Source organism: Nelusetta ayraudi, unplaced genomic scaffold (assembly GCF_046127955.1).
Source record: "Nelusetta ayraudi isolate G7.1 ecotype Tasmania unplaced genomic scaffold, CSIRO-AGI_Nayr_v1 ptg000011l, whole genome shotgun sequence".
Lineage (NCBI taxonomy): Eukaryota > Metazoa > Chordata > Actinopteri > Tetraodontiformes > Monacanthidae > Nelusetta > Nelusetta ayraudi.
Window position 1 is genome coordinate 8,402,630 of NW_027466061.1, and position 22,233 is coordinate 8,424,862.

Sequence of the window (22,233 nt, forward strand, 5' to 3'; positions counted from 1 at the left end):
CCATATTTTACACTGTGTCATAATCTCTTGGCCAGCTCTGAGGTATTAACCCCAATACTGTACTTAACATCCTCATTGTTACCGCTACTGTTGACCATGCTAGTTTCACACATTGTGGCCAACCAGCAGCTGAGCCACCGACTGCGCGCTGGTTAGGCCACAACACCTCCATTATCCATGACACACAGATAGCCAGACTTGCCTCTCCGCTCATATTGTGGCCCTCTTATAGCTTTCTAGTCCTACTCCATATTGATCACCATGCACACACACACAGAGTTCTGTCTGTTACATGGTTAATGGTAAGTCTTTAGGATTGAAAAAAATCTACCTTTTCTTCTTTTTCTTGCTCCACAGTCCGGAAATTTGTCATGTCTGATGTCACTTGATGAATTTGCAAGTAAAAAAAACAAAACTGTGATTATGTAATGAGATCTAGCAAATAAGAGGACATTTCACACTGACATCAAATCAGTCGCTTAAACATCTTATTATTGCCTGTTGAGTATTGAAAAGACACTTCACTGGTCTGCATAACAGATACATAATCATGGACGCATAAACAGAAATGTTATTTTTTTGCCAAAGTGTCAGAACTGTAACTTTCTCAAATGTACTCAAATGCAATTTGTACCATATCAGCTTAATATTAACCCTTGTGCTTAAAAGGTGTAGGCGCTTAAAATGGTCACACTTGGCTGTCATTTTACACTTGGTGCCATCTGATGGTTATTGTCTGAAGTGCACTTTAATAAGATGTGTGAAGTACGTGATTTCTAAAAATACAAGTTGGCTTAGCTTGTCCCCCCCACCGCCTCCTAGTGATCACCTCCTGCTGCTGAAAAAACCCCAAAAACAAGCACCTTTCCTCAGTGATGAATCCTTGCTCCCATCTGTCCTGCTGGAAATCCAGGTAAACACTAAACACTATGCAACAGAATGTGCCTGCAGACATTTGAGCATTACATTTGTTTTTGAATTGATTGAAATTTTTAGATTTTCGCCCTCCTCCACTTCTTTTTGTATACTTTTCGCCAGCTCTCTCGCCCTCCTCCAACATTATTATTATTATTATTATTATTATTATTATTATTATTAATAATAATAATAATAATAATAATAATAATAATAATAATAATAATAACCGTTAACACTTAATAATTACAATTTTATTTTCTGTTAAAGAGTCTGCAGAATTTTGTAATACTGTTTAATTTTATTTGTTTTTTCTTTCACTATTGATTATTAATTATTATGTTTAAGTGTGTAAGTGTTTCTTCTCTTTTACATCCTTTAGCAGAAAATAAACCACACCTCGTCATTATGAAGCTATCATCAAGTATTTACTCAACTGTTTTCTTCTCATTGTCTACAATGGGCTTTTTCAGAGCACAAAAACCCTTAAACTTTCCCATAGCGGCGCGCAGCACACCACACGACAGTGGGAAAAATAATCAGCCGGAGCTTAATGCCGTATCAAAAGCCTCACAGTTCCTGAGCAGCCGCCTTCAAAAGGGGGTGACTCTTAGAATGCCTCGGCTTGTTTGTCTCATGGTTTAAGTGGTGCACATAGCCATGGAAAGATCATTAAATCACTGTTTTACCACTTGGCTTAATCCCCGCAACAAAAGTGGGAGATACAAAAAAAAGAGAGAAGAAAACGGAGAGGGAAAAGTGGTGGGCCAGCTTAAGTAGAAACTTGATGGATCCAAAGTGACGGCTCTGTTTCCCAGCGTTGCTAAGGGGAGTTAGGAATCTTGCCTCCACATCTCCCAGGCTGAGCAGTGGCTCAGTGATCGGACATTCCCTGTTACCCCTGCCATGGCTGGCCTCGCTCGTAGTGTCCGCTGCTGTGGCCATCTGCCGGATTACCCAGCAGGATATATTTTTATAGAGAGCATCCTATTCATATCCTGCCCGCAAAGGTTTACATTAAGGTTGAACTCGGGTGCACTTACAATGGCGGATGAAGTAAGCCCTATCCTTCTTACAGCACCCCTCCCTATCTTCTCACTGTTTGCGAGACTGATAGCACTCGCTTGAAAGGGGGCTGCATCGCCGCGGCATGAAAGAGGATCTCATGCGATGCCACTGTCTGCCGCCGTTGTTTTTTCTTTCACGCACCGACAATGAAGTGGTGCCCAGCGTGAAAAAAAAGAAAAGAAAAAAAAAACATTTGTATGTGCCAAGTGTGATTGTTTCTTCTAATAGGCATCAACAGGCCAACTTCTCTGTGTTACCATACAGGTGAACTCATTCCTGGGAAAATGTTTTTTTCTTTCTCAGCCTTGTAGGCGCGATGGCGTCCCCCTTTTTCCTCGGCCTAACGGGATTAGTCGTGCCAGTGCTACCCCGGCTGTCACGGTACTGTCTACTTCCCATCTCTCTTCTGGGCCTCTAATGTGATTAACCCATTCCCTGTGGTCCAAATGGTTCTGGAAGGGGAGGGGTAGTAGGGTGGGAAGGAGGGCGGCATCTTCTTGGCATGTTTCTCGCCATGTCTAACTCGCCACCACTGGCACCTTTGTCAGGCAGGAAGGGCCGAGGTCGAAGGTTCACTCGCTGTGCGTGCGCTGTGAACTTGCAGATGAGGCTGCTTTTATCTCCGGATCAATATTTCAACTTACGCTCTCAAAACTGTTTCTGTGGATGCGCAGGATGGACTTTTAGAAGCTCGGCCTAATTCTAATAGCTGAGTTTGAGGTTTGGTCCCAGTCACATGACACACCTTAAGTCTTAAATAAAAGTCCCTTCAGGCCGATTTGTATTATGCCACCGACGCTGGCCCTGAATATTTACTGCTTGTTTAAGTGGAGACAATAATGATTGCCTACGCCCATCATCTTGTCAAACGTCAGTGCTGCGGGACTTTGCCTGTTTAACACAGGTCACGCTCATTTTCGGATCATCTGTCGCAAGTCTCCGTCGGGGCATCTGCTGCACACACGGAGACCACATGCCCTTTGCTGCCGCTCACAAGCAGAATCTCCCCAAGCTGCACACAGTCACTGACACTTTTGCTGTGGCAGGATATTTTGTGGGGATATACGATGTACAAATGGGCCTAAGTACATTGTGCAGGAATATACTTATGGGTGACTTATTATTTCTATTGAATACTCATATTTATCCTATCTTATCTTATCCATTGTTACGAAAGCTTCTGCTGTCTTGTTAAGGTTTCCTAAAGTCTACTAAATATAATTTCTTCATTTTACCATTTTAAAAGCAACCGCAATGATAAGCGTCCAAAAAGACAATTGAACACGTGTATACAGATTCAGTATGATGAAATTAGGTTAAAAAAAAATTGATCACAAATGTCTTTATAGGTTTCAAAAAATGATATGCGTGCACTATGAGAATATTCCACTCAAATATGTTAAACAATAAAAAAAAAGAAATCCCTCCTTTCCTCACACCCTGTCGTGTGAAAGCCGCTAAAACAACAAGCAACCCTCATGCTGTGAACAGCGGGGCTTCACGTGAGCGCACAGCCTCGGTCGGCCGACAGCACGGAGAATTAGGACTCTTAATTAAGATTTTCTACAAGTCTGCATGTGCTGTTCATATGCGAGACAACAGACCTGAATGGGGGGGGGGGGGGGTTGGGGGGGTTGGGAGGATCCTTAAACAGCTGCCGCTCTGAAAAAAAAACAACAACCTCAAGTTAACACCAAGAGCCACATGATGAAAGAATATGCGCCACCTCACGTTTACCCTCAAGGACAAAGTCAAGCCAGTTGTTTTTGCAGCGGTGGAAGAAAATCTAGTTTGAGTTTTAATGCATAGTTTTTGTGTATATTTGTATTCCAGGCAAGAGATAGGCAAAGAGAAAACAATACAACATTGTGGCTGAAAGACAATGCCGTGGATGAGGGGGTGGCGCCCCTTGTGTGAAGATTTGGTGAGTTTCCAATCCTGATATCCCACCCTGCACCATGTAATGGAAGGTGACACTTATTGTATTAGTACGGGCTAATGAGTGTCTAAAAGCCTGTGTGACTGTGCGTGTTGAGGAATCTCATCGTGTGTGCTGGGTGGTAGGAAGAAAGGACAATATCTCCAGAGAGTAGACCGGGCCATAAAGTGCAGCTGGAAAAGAATGAGGGGAAAAAAAGGTCCACCTACATCATCCGTGCAGATCTCAGGAGGCACGTGAGGCCTCCGAGAGATTCTATTATAATAGAGATATAAAGACGAGAGAATGAGCAGCCAGTTTTATGCAGTTCCTGATTCACTTTTGTTCGGACAAGTTAACACTTGGCTTGTTTATCAGATGAAGAAAAGTTATTTTCCACAAAAAGGATCACAGAAAGTCTTTTTCAGCTCGGGAAAAAAATATTTTTTCTGAAAGTCAGTGTTTTATTTTCTATCTTATTGTGAAATTCTTGTTGTTTGTCTTCATGTCGGGATAAACCAAATTGCTCCTTCCATCTGTCCATCCATCATCCATCCATTTTCAATACCTGTATTTTCCTGAACTCAGGGTTGCGGAGATCAAATTGCTCAGAACAATAATTTGCACTGGCATATAAAGTGCTAAACCACCAGTGCACTATAAGATTGGAAAATGAGCGTCCCTTTAATTCAGTATAATAACTTCATAAAGTGGGAGAAGCACCAATCATGTAGTTTGATTATTCCTAATGTTCACATCAAGATGAGCACTACGGAGTTCTTAACACTAGCAAAATGAACAGTTTTTCATAAAAATCGTATTTTGGAGCGATTCAGGACTGTGAAACTCAGCAACACACTGAAGTGTCGTCAGAGACAAAAAAGAAAAGAGCGGAAAAGGTGCAGTACTGCTGTTCAACCACAAGGTGGATATCTAACTAAATGAATTGGGAACCCAGTGGTCCAGTGAAGATATCCTCTGTATTCCATCTGGTCTCACACAGTTATTGCTCCAACAGACACGACAGTCACGGTAAAACTCAAATAAAATACTCTTTTTTTTAATTTTCATTCTGGTCTTTATTTTAATTTACTTTTATTCAACACCATCAGTTAACAGAGAACCAGTTCTCCTTTACAGTAATGTTAAACTGGCCAATAGGCACTATGAGACAGCGTGAAATGTAAGCGTATCCATTAGAGGAAAGAATTTCATCTAATCTCATGCAAAAATACACAAATACAACTTTCTGAGGTCTTAAAAGCTAAAAACGAATTTAGACCAAGTAGTCTTGTTTAGCTTCTTAGGGATTCATTTGGACTGTTTCTTCCATGACTGTTTCTTTACGCAGTGTTTCTCATTTATTATCATGCAAACCAAGTTCTTTTCTTTACATTCCACCAAATCTGCAGGTGCACCCGCTTGGACCTTTGACTTTCAATTTAGAATCCCATTACAAATTCAAAAAGCTCACTTTTAAAGTAAAGACAACAACAAACATATATGGTCATTTGTTAAAAAAAATAATCTGATGCTTGGTGCTTAAAAAAAGTTTTTGCTTTTTATTACATTTGCTCACATACAGTACGTTAACACCCTGTTCCTTTTGTGTGCTAATATGTTTGGCGAAGTGCCAAAACTTGCTTTAAGCTGCGTGGACAGAACTTTCATAAGATGCAACAGTGATTGTTGCATCTTATGAAAGTTCTTTGTTTCTTTCCAAAATAGCTGCTGTTAAGACATACAAAGAGAAGCTCTAGTCTGATATCATATAAACAAGTTGTTATAACAAACTGAACCATTTGAAACCCTACCTTTTATGCAAATGGTAGTCATTTCAGCCTGTGTTCATTCACTGAAACAGGTCTTTGAAAGTTATCGTCCAAACACTGGTATTCTTGCCATTGTTCAGACTTTGTGAATAGTCTAATTTGTTACCGCAGCACAAATGTGCCATTTCACAAATGTGGCCAATTTCTGGGCGCTTTCAGCGGCGGATGACTGTGAAAAAAATAATGTCGTCAGCCCGGGAGGCTGTCAGCTAAAGGCACATGGCCCACTGGAGATATAATGGCATCAAGGAAAGGGAATGAAAGCTGGGCTTTTTAAACAGGCCGGTGTGGGCTTCCACTTGGAACACAGGTCAGCCCCGGTGCACTCATCTGAACGTAACTCAGGTTGACACAATTTGACCTGCGTTGATACCCCTCTCGGTCCACCTTTGTTTTCCTCTCCCCTCCTGGGAATTGCGTTTAATAGCAACCTTCCAGAATCTATCAAAATTTCAAGTCTTCTAAGCTCTCATTTCTCAACATTTGCTTTTCTATTATTAGCCAGAACTTTTCGTCCTTTCAGTGCTGGTGCTTTGTAGGACTTTGCTGAGGCTGGGGGTTTGTTTCTCACAAGGCCAGTCTTCAAAGGAAAAGGCCCTTCAGAGACTCAAATGAAAAGGCTGTGTTCTTGTTAGTTCAGTTTTTATTTAAAATTCCAAACACGAAACATCAGAATTCTATTTTCTATTTTATAATATATAAAGTGATTGATTATCTTGAAACTGCTTCCCATTCTTGCACATTATCAGCTAAAACTGTAAGAAGTGCATTTTAATGGACTCTCAAAGTTTAAAGTTTAGTTCAAATTTAAAGCATAGACCCCCAAATTTGTATGCAAGTGGAATAAGTCTGATTAAAAGTTTCAATCATTTTGTAAATTGAACTAAGAGGGCAGTAAACATAAGATATGCTGAATTCCCTCTGAAACAACACAGTGAAAATCGGCAGGATCTTTAACTTCATGGTGTTGACAATATTTGTGAAACAAACAAGTGATGAGTTGTGTTTCATTGGTTCAGATCGGTGTGTAATAGGTAATCATATCAGGGCTGAGGAAAAGGGCATCTTCCAAAGATTGTCTGGCAAAGAATAGTGACAGGAAAGTGAAGTCGTAGAAAAGATGCTTGAAGAAGCTCTGAAAGTTGTCTTTAGTCTTCTCTGTTCTCACTGTGATGCTACACGAGCATTAGCATTTGTGTGAATCAACTCCAGATTGTCTGAACTGATATTTTGTATAAGAGTTTTTAATTGGGTCACCAGAGCAACCTGTTGCAAGGGGACAAAAAACTGGGCTGCAGCATTTCACTCTCCTTCGAATTTTGTAGACGACGGCTCAGCTCTCCTGTGGCCTGTCAGTTTCTGCCGTGCTGCAGTGCACGAAATGCACATTTACATTCTTTTAGCAAAGACCCAAATCAGTGTTGGGATAAAACAAAGATAAAGTCCATCATTAAGTGGTAGCAGGTGGATAATTGTGCACGCTCCAGCAGTCAAAGATGTGTCGGAGCATTCAAGGCGGGAAGGGCGATGTCCCTCGTTTCCTAATTAAGACTTTGGATTCTCCTCGGCTGCAGCAGCATCCCATGTGTTGCAGCAAGCCAACAAAACAGTTGCGTTGAGCCACAAAACCTTTGGTATCTTTTCAGAGCAAACAGGCCCATTTAGGAGACAGTGCAGCCTGTTTATTTTCAATAGTGAATGGGTGTTAGGTGTGAAGCTATGAATACTGTGGGGTCAACCTGCCATGATGATGTAAATACCAGAAGGCCAGTCGGTAATGAGCGAGGCCACGACACCGCTCCCTATTCAGCCATTTCACTGGAAAAAAACTGAACACAGAGCAGCGTTCCGGCCGCACAAAGATCCTTGGAAAAAAAGGGGGGTGCATGTACAAAAGACAAAATGAGGGACTAATTGTCATTGATCTCACATTAATCGTGCCTTACGTCACCTGCCGGCATGTTGACACATTTGCAGTATCGCACCGAAAATGACAAGCAAACTCAATGAACTCGGCAGGGTTTAATGTTGCCTTGCCGGCATGGAGGTCACACTCAAACTAACAAACTCAAATGAAATGATATGACATTTAAATGAGAATTTTCCACTTAAGGCCAACTTTAGATTGTACCATTGATCAAATGACTAAATCAGCATGAGTTGAATTTCTCCTTCTTGATTTTCTTAAAATGTAAAATGTCTCAAAAGTCGATGTGAAACAGCTACAGAAAGGCAGAAAGTGAATAAAGCATTCTGTGCTGTCTTGCTCTGCTCTTTTTTTTTTTTTTTTTTTTAATCACAATCAATTTTCTTGAAACAAGAGTTGTGTTCCAAAAATACAGGATGACTTTTTTTTTTTTTTAACTCACTATTAGAAAAACAAACAAACAAAAACCTCTGCTTTGAGAAGATACGTGAAACTAATAGAAAGCCAATAAGCGTCGCTGTGTTTGCGAGTTGGAGAGAGGAGATTCAGGTGAAGCACCGTCCTTCTGCGTTTTATTGGAGGGTTCAGTAGCAGCCTGTGTAGATCAGCAGGCCTGATGTTAAATGAAGTGTGAGGATCTTTGTTCGCAAACACCTTCATATGCTAATGAAGCCTCACTTTTGACTTAATCTGGATTGAACTCGGCTATGTGCGTTTGGCTACAGGTCGGCTCCATTAGCAGGTATTTAAGGAAAATGAAACTTCACAGTTTGTCTGATCGCAGCTGAACCTGTTTGAAATGGTCAAGCAGGCAACAGGATTTAACTGAGAAGACATGCAGCTTAGAGCTGTCTGGTCTGTGTAAAATGGAGTTAGTTCCAATACTCGTTTTGGGACAAATTCAGCATTATTTCAAGATTGTCTTCATGAAAACTTTCTGAAGTATGAATATGTTTTTTGTCTTACTTTTAACGTTAATACCTTCAAATACAGTCAAATACACTTTTCCTCCAAGTTGTCCATTAAATAACTGCAGTTGCACAACTTGCCCATAGGATGTCACTATATAGATGATAATGTAAAGATCTCTTGGCATACAGTGTCCTCGCTCAGGCAACAGAAATTGATTGTCTTCCACTGAGGTTGTTTTACACTCTCAATTTGAAGCCAAAATCCATTATGGTTGATTTTTGTTCATGTAAGAAGGCATTGGTCACATTTCCATGGCAGCTTAAATGCCTCAATGTTTCTCTCCCACACCATATTGTTGTGAGATTACATTTTAAACCATCAAGGCTGGTTCCTTCATTATTTTTCTGAATGCTATATACTGATCATTTGCACCAATAATGTAATTGCACATGTCCGAATGTCTCCACAGGATGGATCCTCATCCGTGTTTGAGTTCAGATATTTATTTGATTACATTCTAAGTGGTAACACCAAACATGATGAAACCCGCAGTCACACAGGTCTATGATAATAGATGTCTCTGTCAAAATAAAATGCATAATGAGAGCAGCAAATAGCCCTAATTATGCTGCTTCCCGCCCATTCAATCCCTTTTTGTTAACGCTGAGAGAAAACAAATCCCGGATTCAAAAAAAAAAAAAAAAAAAACAATACTGAGGGACTCTGTGCTGTCTGTTTAATGGCCTTTACTAGAGTGAGTGGACCCATCTACAATTTGATACTACGGAGTAGTTGCTTTCACAGTGCGAAGGGATTTCATTTAGTCACTTGAAAAAGTGGACTGATGCCACTTTGTGTTTTTTTTTCTTAGAAAAATAGGTAATGCGGTGCAGATGGGGTCAAATTCAATTCTTCAAGGAAAAAAAAACAGAGCTTGTTTAGTGACAAAACTACATTGATAGAGAGATGAAATATTGCACCAAAACAACTTTGTTGTTTATGTGACGGCAGCGATTATGGAAATGCGCGGCTCGCACATGAAATGGTTCCATCACCGTGATAGATTTGTGCTAAAATCTCCCCTCGGCTGCTCCTCTGTCGCACTGGGATTTAATGAAAAGACATTGTCTCCGCAGGCACTGTCACCTTTAAATACCTATAGCTGTTTTTTAATCCAAATAAAATCAAGGCTAATGCTTCATTACCTGGTATTTTTACATAATGATCCTCATGCTGTTGCTGTTAATTTTTTTTATTAGCGCAATTACCAGGCTCTTAGTGGACGGGGTCAGAGAGGTCTAATTACCCCGCGTCATGCTGGTAAATAGTTGGAGGTGTCTCTGAGCAGGTGGCCCTGGAGGTAAGAGGGAGACATGGGGCATACCGAGGCGGGCAATTACTGGATGAATTTCACTTTAATAAATGTTGAGCTACATTTGGAAATTCAGATAACAGAGCTTTCTGCCTAATGGGTGCTGCACTGAGGCCACTTGAGCAAGGAAATGATCTGAAAGAGGGTTTAATTAACACGAGCTACATGATCCAGGGAGCGCGTGACAGAATGTTAAAGTGAGGGGGAGAGCGTGCGGCGCAGGGATAATATGAAAATGAGCGAGGGGGTGGGGCGGTGGTGGCGGGGGCTCAGGAGGGCGGGTTGGGGGAGGGGAGGGGGGTAATTGCCAGGTTCCAACTTTTATACCATCGGTGGTAAGTCTAGAGTTTGCCTTTGTTTCCTGCACATTGCAGCAGATGCAGAAGTCAAAAGCAGCAGTGGCGCCGTCGTGGGATTGATCCACATGGCTGGGGCCTGAAAAATTGTAGCGCTAATAGTGATATCTGGATTTCAAATACTAATCTTAGGGTGTTGATATGCTGGGCTGCAGTCTCGCTGCCTGAAGTGCACACATCATAACCGTGTATTGATATCCTGCATACCACTGTACATTACCACCGCTCGATGCCTCTGTTTTGTTCAGAATGGTATTGTGATTTCTGTGAAATCACTTGCACTCTTGTTGGGTACATTCCATACTTCCCCTTGGTGTTACTTTTCAACTCACCTAATGTAATGTTGTCATCCCAATGAAATATTGGTTGGACGATGAACTGCATGGATGTTCTTCTCGGTGTATTATTGTTTTGTCATATTATTAGAGGATGGATTGAATCTGATAAGAAGTGATCAGCTGTTGAAAACAGGTGACAGAGCCAAATGCGAGATGCTGCCTTGCCTGAGTACAAGTCAGAGAACTACCTTGATGAAGTGTCATCGGGTGTTGTTAAGTCATTATGAACTACTGGACTCTTTCTCTCTCTGCAGCTTTCTTTGCCTACAGCCCAAAGTCCTGTCGCAATCTGAAATGAATTGTGTGGTTTTCATCCTTCTGATTGAGTGCACTGCTTCAAAGTGGTGTTGACCCCAGCGGTTCCTGTGCCGTCAGCTATTTATGGCTGCTGGTTGCACCATCGAAAAAAATGCCAAAGAATGCATAGGTCTGCGAGCACAAGCTTCCCGCACGGTGACATAATCGCATGTTTGAAAAGTCCCCCCTGGTTCTGTGTTGCCACCTGCATTATGTGTCAGTGGAAGGGCCACGTTTTTAGCTTGTAGCTCCTGCCACTTTTTATGATTTTAGTGTTTGTTACACGGGCTGCACCGGTGCTGCAAGGTATAGCCGGGTGTTATAGAGGACGTGGGGTTTTGTTTTTGTTTAAACAGTGTATATGTGTGGTTTTTGTGCATGGAAGGTCCTCATGGTTTTACACAGCGCGGTCTCCCTCCACTCTCCACCGGAGCTAAAAGCCCCGAAACAGAACGGTAATTGCCCAATTAGGGCCCTCGCTCTGTGGGCCGCAGAGCACTATGCGCCTCCACATGCTCACAGAGTCAGATAATTGAGCTGAAAGCAAATGAACGGATGGCAGACAAACAAGCTACTAGAAAATAATTACTTGGAGTGTTTCTTTTCAGTACCTGTACAGCGAATTTCATTATTGTCAATAGCCTCTAAAGCTGCTCGAAACGGTGGTATTTGTCATTTTCATAGAGACTTGATAATGACATTAATTTGTCTTAATGGGTTGGTTCTATTGTTAAAAATAGTAAAATGAGCAGAAATTGTCTTTCCTCAGCAGGTAGAGAGGACTTCACCACACTCCCGGCAGGCATGAGGAGATAATTTGGTGTGCTTGTCAAATTTCCAATAATTTGTTATATGGAACACGAGTAATGCTAATACCATTAATGTCCATTTTCCTCTAAATTCATTACTGCCCTTTTTCCCTTTTATGTTTTTAATGCCTCCGCTGTGTTTCTGGGCTTCAAGAGGTTATATCAGGACTGATTAAAAACATGCACATTTCGACTTTTGCCTCATGCATAAACCCATACGCATTATTTAACAGGTTTGTAAGATATATGCTGGTCAGTGCGTCTGAAAACTGGGCCATCATTTCAGTTTGTTGGAAGCAGGTAATGCAGAAAATGAGTCAGCAGTCACGTATAAATAATTTGTAAAATACTGATTTCATTTTCATCTTTCAGTCACTAACGAGCAAATTAATTTAAAATGAAGATTTATTGAGATTGAATGAATGATTGAATGCTTACAATGCAACACATTGCCTCTGTCTAATGAAGGAATTCTCACAGACCGCAATATGCTAATATAAACCTCTCTTAAATATACTTTGTGTTAAAAAAATATTTTAATAAAGAAAAATCTTTACCAATATCATTTTGAGAAATGCCTTTTTCCCGCCATGCTTAATAAATAGTATCACTATAAAGATTTAAAATCATTATTTAATTCAAATGTATTAAATATTAATACAATTATTTTTAATATATTTCTGAAAGATAGCAGATGGATAAAAGAAACTTGTGATCACCACTGATGTGCCTTCAGTGGAGGCATCAGGATGAGCAGCTCTTAACTTGCTGCCAGCAAAATTTTGGCAAGTGAGAGCAGGATGAGGATGACAACACATAGTGGCAAAACTAGCGTGAGACCTTTGCGCAGTGTTGATGCTGCAGATGTTTTTATAAGTAGCGTCAACAGTTCCTGGTGTTCCCTCCAACATTTAACAAGTCAATATGCAGTGTTATTTGAATATTACATGTATTTAAATTATTAATTATGTCAATAATTTATGTGGGTTGAATTCATAGCACCGCCACATAATTATCTCAACCACCCATCTCTTCCTCCTCGGTTCAAATATACTTTTAATGTATGAATTGGAATTAAAAAATGTCTTTGAGACCTTTATAAATTAAAGACAGTTTCAAATAAATGATCTGCATTTGGAAACAAACAAAACATTTAACCTCATATAGAGATACACTACTGTAAAATGTACTGATAATATACAAAACAGTTTATGATTTGTTGAAACAGGATAACTTTAGATAAAACTTTATTAGTAATCCTGAAGAAGTATTGTAGTATTTTGTTTTAAATTGAAAAAAATATAATGTGACTTTTTTTGAGATATTGTTTTTCATGTTTTTTTCTGATGTTGGTATGGCGTTTTAAGTAACTTTTTTTTTAATATATATATTTTTTTACGATCAAAAGTTTGAGAACACAAGTTTATTTTCAAAACTTCATCCTGAGAAATTACAGAAGTCAATCACATGTAAAGTTGAAAGTGTTGTGCAATGGAGTAAGCGGACTAATTAAACTGGACTCTCACAGCAATGTTCTACTTGAATATGTCCTGTATGACGGACCTCAGAGAGGGATCAGTGCCCTCTGTGATGTCACAAATTGCTGACTGATTGCTGATTTGAAACAGACTTGATGAAATGGGCAGACAAAAGAAATGAAGGATAGACCACCTTGTCTTCAATTAATCAATCAATCAACTTTTATTCGTACAGCACTAAATCACAATCAAAGCGCTTTTACAATCTGAGGAAAACCAACTGGCTTCACTGGCTTAGAGACAAGTTACTGTCAGAAAACATAGTGATGTACATTTTGCACACAGATGACCTTTAATTTTTGACTAGTCTATACAAAATATGTATATTACGTTAAAGACATCCAATATATCTGTAATAATCAGGGATAAGGTAAATTATATATTCCTATGGTCTAGCTGACTGGTGTCACTGACTTGTTGACTTTTTTGATGGAGATACTGTGTTAAATTCACTTTGTGTTTGAAGCAGTCAGCTGATGGCTGCCTCGTATCAGAAAAAAAAAAAAAAAATCAAATAGTGTCGTCATATGCTGGTGGCACAGAAATATGTGTCTTTTATCAGCAATACTAATTTCCATCAGTGGTGAGAGAAGCCAGAGTTGCCAAAAGGAATCTACCTACATGTGATGGTGCCGTTTGTTATTCATAGTGCTCACAACAAGTAGAAAAACTGTTGACTTCACTCAATGTGTCGGTGGCTATTTGTTAATATTTGTAAATCCAATAATAATTGACTCTGAAATGCAAGTTTTATCCATGTTCTATCTGTTGTTGACACCTACTGTGTTTCCTCCCGCTTGCTGCATTTTTCCCATCTGTGTGTTTCAAGTGTCCTAATGTGTGGTCATGATTGTGGACCAAGTCCAAAATAAAACCTGCAATAGGTTGCTTGCAATTACTGACATTAGCTTTTTGTCTATATGTGAAGCTGAAAGCAAAGTGTGTTAATATTCAACTAAGTGACACTTCTGCCTTTATTTAGGTCTTTTTAGCTTGTGCAAAATGCCACTAAGTGCCACGAGTGCCTGACGATAGTTGTTTGACATGCTGACTGAGCTGGTGATTCATTCCTGCGAGGCCTGACTCCTGTTTGGAGCTTCTTATGTAACACTCTGTTGGATAATGCTTTTTAAATAGAGACACTCCTGTTTTCCACAAGGCCTTTGGTGGGAAATGATGTCTGGGTGCGAGGGAGGTTATCGTCAGATGTTAAAACCAGCAGGAAGTAGAAGTAATGGAAAGGAGAGAAGCAGAATGCTTTCTAAAGTACAGTCTACTAGATACAGTTGCATCTAAAACAAAAGGAAAGGCAGACCATGGCGTGATGCCACATGCATGCAGCGAGATGTTTTGCAATTGTATTGAAGATGTTGATTCAGCTTTAGGAATAGCAACTTAGCTACTTTTGTTAAAAGTATAGGGCTAACATTTGTACTAATACAACTCAAACTGTTATTAAAGAAATACAAATACATCTCTCTTATAATGTTACACATCAAAGAATACAACTTTTTGCTGTATCATGTTACAGTAGTAAGTGTTTTTTGTATAATAATAATAATAATAAAAAATAATAATAATAATAATAATAACAACAATAATAATAATGATAATGATAATAATAATAATAATAACAAGTGTTTTTGTATTATTATGATTATTATTATTGTTATTATTGTGTGCATCCAGTATTTTTTTATTTTTTACTTTAGACTGTTCCACATTAAACATTTTATCACCCCAGTGCATGAGTGGCAATCGGGGCCCACTAACCAACATTAACTGAGTATTTAAATTGAGTTTAAAGGATATGCCCAGTGTCTCATTTGACTAATTCATTGATAGTGTATCTCCACCTGCTTCAGCCTCTGTGCCAGTGTCTGAATTTGTGTGACGAAGGGGCTGAATGGTGATGTGTGACACACTCCTCATGAAAAATAACAGCGGCCCTCAGATCTTCACAACGGCCGATGAAGAATCACTGACTTTTATTGGTGCCGAATAAAAGGATGTGATGAAAGAGTCAAAGGCTGGCGGAGAGAAAGAGGGATTCAGAGGGAGGGGCGGAGGAGTGCAAAACAAGGCCCCATCCATCACACGAGTTGAGAAGAGACATTCCAGTGCCCTTAGCAAGAGGATACATTCACTCAAAGTCACAAAAGAGGGGGAATCTGGGAGAAGCTGGGAGGGGCACCCATCAATACACAACCTCACCCTTGGGCTCTCTGTGCGCACAAACTCAATGCCTCTTCCAGTCCAATTCAATTGCCTCTATAAGCATGACAAATGTACATTTTGATGCCGATGAATACGTTCATACGTGCAACAACAAAAAACAAGAAAAAACAAAATCTCAGCATGGACACCAATGGTTAAAATTCTTGACTCTCCTTCCTTCCCCCGTCCTGTCCCCCAGTAATTGGAGTTAGAGAGACTTGAGCCGTGGTCGTAGGATATCTCTGCCTGGCAGAGTGTCGGGGATTTCAGGGTGGAGGGAGCAGGTGATGGCTTTCTGGAGAGCACTCATTTACACTCCTCCCTTTCTCTCGCTGAGCAGCGTGAAGAGGTGGGAGAGATGAGGGGCCGCCTCCTCTCACTCCTGTGAGCTGCACCTGCCAGGGGTGAGAGGATCAATTGTGAACTCTGACCTTGTACCTTCCACAATGCCCAATTATTACCAACACCATGTAATATATACATCAGTCGCTGGAGAAAATATTGCACTTCAGGCAGTGACAGGGCAGAGTTGTGCAGCTGCAGAAAGAGGAGCGCTCCACATTCATGATGAGCATTGATTTACGGTTGATTTAGTGAACCTGCTGCTGTCTTTTTGTGATGTAAAAACAAGGTCGTTTTCACTTGAGCCAATTAACAACCAGTAATGAAGGTTTTTTTTTCTTCAGTTTTGAACTAAAAAGCTTTTTGCAACTTCAACAATATGTTGGAAATAATCTATATCAGTGCTACATGAATACTGTTCATAACAAATGCGGAAATATGTTATTTTTGGAAAGCCTGCTCTGTAATATTTTCCTGGGACTTCACAATCATATGAATAAGAAGTAAAACACAGCCTTCAGCACTGCGTAGACAGATGAAGTTGATCATGACAATGGTGCTTTGTGAAAAAGTTGAAAACTGCACCACTTTTCATGCCAAAACACATATATCTGGAACTTAGCCCTTTGTGACATCACCCTAGCCAGGCGTTGAGTCGCTGAGACCAACTCATGGATGACCGATTTTTGTCACCTTCCAAAAATTTTGAAATTCAAACAAAACATGGAAGCTGAAACCGATCATTTCTGATGTCTGTGAAAGGTTCTAAAAGCGTGTTTTCTCCAGTTACATGAAACTTTGGGAGGCTGCTCCAGTGGAGTCTGAAAAATTAAGATCTCAAAGTTGCAGTTTGAACCCTATCAATATTCCCCTAATATCCACTCGATGAAAACATTTCTAAAGCCTCAATTTCCTCCTCCACCATTCACCGACTCATAGGCCGCCCTACACCGCCTGCCTTTCCCATCATAAGATGCTTCTGTTTTTTATTCTCCTTCAGCCCCGACCAAGTGTTTTTTCATCCTCTATTTTGTGCTCATTATGAAAAGTGTTTCAAAGGAGGCCTCTCTGTTTTTTTTTCCTGCCGTGGCATGCAAATGGGCATTATTTAGACTGCTAAGATCCATTTAGGGGGTTTGTCAGGACTTAGAGCAGTGTGAACGTTGGTGTCACCAGACCCCTGGCCTGGACCAGCTGAAAGCCACTGTGTTAGTTTCTATGGTAATGGAGAAAAAGTAACTACCTCCCAGCAGCGTCCCGCCGCGTGTCGCCTCCTGAATAGAGCGCATCTGCGGAAAACTGAGATGGGCAGTGACCCGTCATCACACTGACGCTCACATATACGGCTGCATTCAGACACCCAGTTCGCTCAAACCTCTTTTTTTTTTCTTCCACGCTGCTTACGTCACGACTAAAAAAAGAGGAGAGTTGAGGCTGAGCCATATATTGCCCGTTTAGTCAAGGCGGCGTGTGAGATTGAGTAAAAAGCCCTGGCAGAGGTCATCGGAACGAGGGAGGGGAGAAATGAAGTGCTACAGGCGCAAAGTGGGGTGGGGGGGGGACATCAAACAAAGGCTGACTCCCAATTCACAGTGCCTGCAATAGAAATTTGAGAAGAAAAGGGGATATTAGGTTATGAAAATCATACAGGGGGTCTGCGCTTACTTATGCAAATGCTCCCAAATTTCTCATTCATTGGCCCAAAAGTTTTGCCGTCACCCAGGAAACCACTTTGAAGACTGGGAAAGTTTAGATTAAAAAGGAGAAAAAAAAGATCAAGGAAAGCTTTAACTCAACGTTTTAGATGAATTTGTGTAGTTGGTTATTTTCTTAGTTTTTTCACTCTTCAGGCTTCCCTGCATTCTGCACTCAAAAAGAACACTGGGACTTCCACTCTGCTTTAGCTTGTCAAAGTGTTTGGGAGCTTGTGTTGACATTTAAACAGTTGTGTCCATGAGAAAATAAAAACAATTCCTAAACAATGGTGACTTGTGAAAGGAGGCTAATGTGAGCTGAATGGAGAGGAAATGGGCCAAACCGCAGGAGGTCCTTAATGAGAAAACCATAAACTTAAAGGAGCAAAAGCGGTTTGAGAATTTGCCTCTTCTCACACCGCTCTTCTGACCAGGCTTGTCTTGATCTTATGCTCGATAAAAACACAACACACACAAAAATGAGGTAATAATGAGGCGCTGGCCTGAAAATGAGAGAATGATGGCTACATGAATCTCTGTGCTGTTTGCTCCCCCCGCCTCCCTCCCGCTCTAACTCCCTGACCTCCCTCCTCCCGAGCTCTTACCCCCCTCGGTGGTTTCCCATGGGCCTCCAATTGATTCAATTAAGTGAACACACAAATACCATATGCTTTGAGCTGTTTCTTTCTCAATCATTCACACCACAGCTTGGCAGCTGCGCGAAAGTGGTGCACTTCTCTTCGAAGAAAAAAAGCCCCAAAAATTCATGGGTAAAAAGAGAGAGAAAGAAAAGTATGCCACGTTTTCTCCTTTCAAATTAGCCGGCGGCGAAAACCAACTGGACACATCAGAGCTTTGAAAATGAAAACTTGGAGAGACGAAAGTGACAATAAGCGCAGCGGGAAAGTGAATAAGGGGAGGCAAGGAGGGGAGGATCAGAAAACCAAAGCGGTGAAAAGAAGGGAGGAGTAGCGAGTCGCCGTCAGAAGTTGTTCTTGGCTGCGCTTCGGCTTTGTTTACCGCCACAATAACGTCTCTGCCGCTTGTTGCTCCATAACGGCGTCGCGTTCGGCTGCGGAGAGAAATGAGGCAACGATAACCCACACCCCAGAAAAAGAAAAAGAAAAAGGTTTGCATTCTTCTGCTTTTGTGTTTGTCGGACTGTTCGCTGAAAGAGCATCAGACACAAAGTGAGCAACAAAGGTGGGGGTGTCGGCGGGGAGCGCTGCGGACGAAGGCACTATCACATGACATCCCCGGCACTTTGAACAACTTGTCAGCGCAGACACTGAAGCAAGCGCATTCTGTCACATTTGTGTACAAACCCCTTGAAAGGGCCGGCTGACCTGCCCGTATCCCTTTATTGGGGTTCAAATGGCAAGAGGCATTCATTGTCTGCGTGAGAGTTCATTAAATTCATTGGTTTGACCTGTTATTTCTAGGCCAAAAGTCTGCTGATTTGGAAAAAATGTGAGTCAGCCATAAGTAATCGCCCACTGACCTCGGCGGGGTAACAAACCCTTTTGAAGAGCATTTCAAGGCTTCTGTATGAATAGGGTCAAAGGGGAAGTTTGAGACATATCTATGGCAGAACCAATGGATTCACATCAAAAGGGAATTTAAAATCATCCAAAGATATTTAGACCTCAAATGGCTCTGTTGGATTCTTTTTCTCTCAAAACTTTCATACATGAAAGACAAAAAAAACCCAAACACAATTATTTTTCATTCGTTAGGGAAAGTTTGAGGAATAATAAAAGTTGCATAACAGTCAACAGAGATGGATAACACATCAGTCATCGGATGGGATCCAGCATGAAGGACATTTGGTTCTTATTTGCCTTGTTCACTCAATTAAAGAAACGTGAAGGAGAAACTTGGCCATCTACGTTCCCATAACATCATCACATTTAGATGTAAATGGGCTCATTAAAAAGTCCAGACTGTCACTTTTGCATCTTTTTCCCATTTATTCTTGTCAGTCAACAGTCCAGGCCCTCAGTGTGGGCTTTTCTGCTGCAGCAGGAGCACAAAAACTGCTAGCGGTTCACTTTAAACAGTGCACATTGGTATGCATCTATCCTATTATCATGTAAAACTCATCACAAGTGCTAAAAGTGCTAATATTCATAAACCGCAATTTTGCACAAATTAACCACAAATTTGTGGGCTTCATAGAGAATTACAAGATGAATCGGTTAAAATGTAATATTGTATTTTTTATGTAAGTTTTGCTGCCATACCAAATCCCCCAAATGCATTTGTGTGATGACATTTTTGCCAAACAACTCAATGTTAAAATAATGTTAGACATACTGCATAGGCAGACAGACAGACATTGGGTGAAAAAACTACTGCCACACTTGTCATGTATGTCTAGCGTCTTTTTTTTTTTTTTATTATTATTTTTTAAGAGCTTGCGTGTTGATGTGTGTGATGGGGCTGCCGGGGCTCCAGCTCAGCTGCCAGCAGCGGCAGATACGATGTGTCAGGGACAGGATGATATGATTGTACACAGTGTGTGTAGAAAGCAGAAGTGAGAAGTTGCCTAAAAAAAGAATTCCACAAATACCAAATGCATACTCTCCTTAAAAAAATGTCCCTCTGTTTATATTGTTTGTATTTGAAATGCAAGTCCAACATTCACTTGATTATTCCTGACTAGCATTAGCATTTTATTCACATAAAACCAAAGATTACAAATATAAAAAAGGAGTTCTAATTTGAGAAAAAACATTCTATTCAAACGCCAGGCCTTTTTTGTGACCTCAAATGCTCGGCAGGTAAATATTTTCAGGGTGTAGTGACAGTGTGCAGTCAAAAAAAAACCACATTGAATGAAGGAAGCTTGGAGTCAGATCTTGGTACTGCATGGCAGAGACACTGAGACACATTTGCATGGTACACAGAAAAACTGTAACTTTCTCAGCCTCATCACTCCATAGTTGGATTATTTTTCTATTGCTGCACTCAGTCTTTAGGTTCAAACCTGAGTAGCACTGAGTCGCAGAACGAAGCCTGCTTTGAAGCTGCAGCAAAAAGCTGCGAGGACCCAGGACAACACTTGACCTTCGCCTCAGCACATCAGTGAGGCTCCATACAGCAGACTGCATTAACCCAGCAGCCGCAGTCACTGTTTTGGCAGACGGCAAGTAAAATCCAAAATATGAAATGTAGACTAGTCTCGTACGTTCCAGTGTTTTCTCTGAAGGTTGTCCCCGTCCATGTTGCTGCGCTCCTCTTCGGGGGTTTTCTGCAGTATCATTCATATTTGAATGATACTGCAGAGGAGACTAATGTAGAAAGACAGACAAGAGTTTTCAATTTCAAATGTCTAATCTTTACATAGATGGTTGGTGTTAATGACACCACTGATTAACAACATAAAACATAAACACACAAACAGATAGATAGATAGATAGATAGATAGATAGATAGATAGATAGCACAAAATCACATTTACTGAGAAGAATTAAACTATTTTTAAAAACCGGTTTGAAATTGTAAATAATTTTGGAAATCGTTCAGAGGGTTCTGTATTATTATTTACAGATATTACTGCAACTCCAAAAAAGCACACAGTTGTGATAGTGGTGTTTATATTTAATCTAATGATATGATTATTCATACATTTATATAAAATACATATTTGTTAAAGTTAATAATTAGAATTCTTCAGAATTCTGCTTACGGTTGATATATTTTGTCATTTATCTTGCTAATATGAAAGGTAAATTTACATTATTTTTCAACATTTATGATTATGCCAATTGAAACAAAAGACTGAAAAAAGTACAAAATATTTAATAAATGTATTTGACAAGATATTTATTTTTTAAATTGATTGAAAATGCTTTGTAATGTCTGTTTTGCTACCTTTTAAAATGCCATTTGATCTATTTCAAAACCAAGACTTGTCATTAACTATTAATTGTTAATTACCTGTAATTAACAGCCTTAAACGGTCTTCCAAATAATAATAATCATTTCCAAAATAATCGTCATTACAATCAAACATTTTCTAGATATTACTGGTTACCGCAAAGCGTGATGAAGAGTACTCACTTTATTATTTATGTTATTTTATTTATTTCAATTTCATTTTGTTTTTGGTAATTTCTTTGAAATGAATTGCAACGACAACAACAACAAAAAAGATTCCTACGGTTCAGTGGAGGCCACGTTCACCTGTGGAGCCTTATATCTGTCACATCAGGGCACCTCAACTAACCGCATCTCTTTGTCAGCCTCGGCGCTCTCTTAAGGATTCATTGGTCCCTATAGACTCCTGCAGCCTAAACATATTGCGCCATTCAGCTGGTACTTATGTGTCATCTGTTATCTATTGGACTGGTGTTTGTGCTGAGCATATGAATGATAATCAGGGCCTTTGTGCGTCCATAGAGGTGCAGCAGGATCTGCAGCCTGTGATGTTGCCTCAGGGGGAGATTAGGAGGGGCAGCCGGGCCCTCTGTGTCACCTCGACAGTCACAGCGCCCATCCGCGGTTGGGCCAAACCCCACTGGGACCTTAAATCCTGTTACACTGTCAGCTAAAACCATCATTTGTATTAGAGATGTGTGGGTGTTTAAGTGTGTGTACATATTAAGTGAGGGGGGATAGTGTCTTAAACTATGAATAATTCATACCAAAAAGAAAAGGAGATATTGACTACATCTCCATAAACAGACTGCTCTC

The 22,233-nt window shown here is 40.4% G+C and overlaps 1 long non-coding RNA gene across 2 annotated transcripts; it reads left to right on the top strand.

Moving 5' to 3' along the window:
- The first annotated feature begins 670 nt into the window (after window positions 1–670).
- Window positions 671–20,791, top strand: LOC142884200 (uncharacterized). Of its 2 annotated transcripts, XR_012926134.1 has the most exons (4): window positions 671–913; window positions 2,287–2,364; window positions 3,817–3,907; window positions 17,692–20,791. It is a non-coding gene; the product is annotated as an uncharacterized LOC142884200 (long non-coding RNA). The 2 variants fall into 2 exon arrangements; XR_012926133.1 differs by lacking the exon at window positions 17,692–20,791 and having other exon boundaries at window positions 802–913; window positions 3,817–4,454.
- The last annotated feature ends 1,442 nt before the right edge of the window (window positions 20,792–22,233 follow it).